The following is a 2,264-nucleotide window of genomic DNA, read 5'->3' as shown; positions in this document are numbered from 1 at the left end:
TGAGGTGGAGGGCTGGGGGAGATGGTGGAGGGCTCCACTAAAGACCTCTCTAGAAAGGAAGCAGGAGGGATGACAGACACATGCCCTGCCGCCGCAGCCCTACCTCACACACTTTGTCCTTGCAGGGAAAGATCCACCTGAAGTCTAGCCTGGCTGCCCTCCGGAACACCTTAGAGAAGCTTGGCAGTATCTCTAATGCGTCTTTAGCCATCAATAGAAATCTGAAGAAGCTTGAGGTATGTGAGTCTAGGGAGGGTCCCTCTGGCACTGGGGTCCCCAGATGAGCCCACTGCAGGTCGGAGTGCATGACTTTGTCCTTTCCCAAACAGGAGCAGCATTTCCACCCCTATTTCCCATTCCTACCCCCTCTCCTGCCACCAACCCCTCCAGGGCTAGGGGCAGCGCTGCCACCCAGCACCTGCTTAGTCACAGAGGCCCGTGTTGCCTTCCGGGCTCCGCCCAAAGTCTGACTGGGCCTCTCTTGTCTCTGGTCCACAGGAATGCCTGCAAACCTGGACCGTCCCCGTGACCACATCCCAGCTGAGCTGCCAGCCAGGCTGGGACAGCCACAGCCCGTAATGAGCAGAGCACCGACCCTGCACCTTCCACCTTCTCCACAGTTGACCCGAATTTCTGATTTCTTCAAAGGGAGCAGAGCACAGCCTAGGAAGAGAGTTTGAGTTCTCACAGAAGTTGAGTATCTTCCTGAAACCCTAGGGTTCTTACTGAGCTGCCCACACACTCTCATCCTTGTGTGGAGCCCCTGAGTCTAGGCCTTTGCACTCCCAGGGCTCAGAGCTGGGTTCAGGTCCCTGGTCTCAGGCCCCCTCCTTGATATTCTAATTACTACTCTGCTCTGGCATGGATCTCGGCTGTTGAATGTCTGGCTTCTGAGCCAGACCGCTTAAGTTTGGTCTCAGGGTTAGCAACCATCCTGTCTGTTTATATAGCAGTTTATTTTTTTATCCACCCTATTGCAGAGTTATTTGTTTTAATAATGGAGGCCTCTCGGGTGCCTCTGAGCAGAGCTCAGGGTGTGACAACATTTCCATTTGTTTCTCAGATTGCAGAGGGATTCCGTCTCCTCTGGGAAAAATAACCACTTTATGAAGAGGCGCTGTGTGCAGTGTAGCATTTGTAGAGGATTTCTCCATCTGACTTGGGTCTGGGTCATGATTCCCACACTCTGCAGTTAATTTCTTGGAGTTCCCGTCTTGGCTCAGTGGTTAACGAACCCACCCAGCATCCGTGGGTTTGATCCCTGGTCTCGCTCACTGGGTTAAAGATCCGGCATTGCCATGAGCTGTGGTGTAGGCTGCAGACGCAGCTCAGATCCCCACATTGCTGTGGCTGTGGCATAGGCCGGCAGCTACAGCTCCGATTCGACCCCTAGCCCGGGAACCTCCATATGCCACAGGTGCAGCCTTAAAAAGACCAAAAAAAAAAAAAAAAAAAAAAAAAAAAAAAAAAAAAAAACTTTAATGCCATGGTTTTTGATTTCTCTTGGGCTTCTGTCTTTGAGTGTTTCCCTGGCCAGACCTACTCCTTCTCCATGGCTTGGTCACCACCGTCAGCCTTACATTCCCTCTCATCTCTCTCCCTGCTGCCCACATCTGCTTCCTAGCACTGCTTTGCTCTGCCCACTTCTCATCATCCCTAAGGGCACCCACATCCTGACCCAGGCCTGGCTGCCTGTGTTCCCCCACAGCTCCCACCCGAAGCTGTCAGAGTGGCTTTTCTGGACACCTGTCTGCTCATGTCACCCTTGCTATTGTCCCTCCAGTGGTCAGCCTACTTGGACCAGGCTCCAGGAAAAAGAGCCTAGTCTTGCTCCTAAAGAAGTCCCCGTGGGGATCCATAGGACTCCTTCCAGTCCAGAAAACAGTGATCCTTGTTAGTTTGGGATCCTGGTCCCCAAAATTCCCTTCTCCCGTGTTTAAATAGGCCCCAGATTCTCTCTCATCTCTCCTGTCCTTCTCCACCTCCTGGGAGCCATACCCGGGGGACTACGGGGTAAGAAGAGTGTAACCCATACCACACAATATGAAATGTGCTCAGGGAGTTCCTGTCATACCTCAGCGGAAACGAATCCGACCAGAAACCATGAGGTTGCGGGTTCAATCCCTGGCCTCACTCAGTGGGTTAAGGATCCAGCGTTGCCGTGAGCTGTGGTGTAGGTCGCAGATGCAGCTCAGATCCCATGTTGCTGTGGCTGTGGCATAGGCCAGCAACTGCAGCTCTTATTTGAACCCTCGCCTGGGAAC

Source organism: Sus scrofa, chromosome 2, assembly GCF_000003025.6.
Source record: "Sus scrofa isolate TJ Tabasco breed Duroc chromosome 2, Sscrofa11.1, whole genome shotgun sequence".
NCBI lineage: Eukaryota > Metazoa > Chordata > Mammalia > Artiodactyla > Suidae > Sus > Sus scrofa.
The sequence above is the reverse complement of the archived record's forward strand: the minus strand, read 5'-3'. Positions refer to the sequence as shown.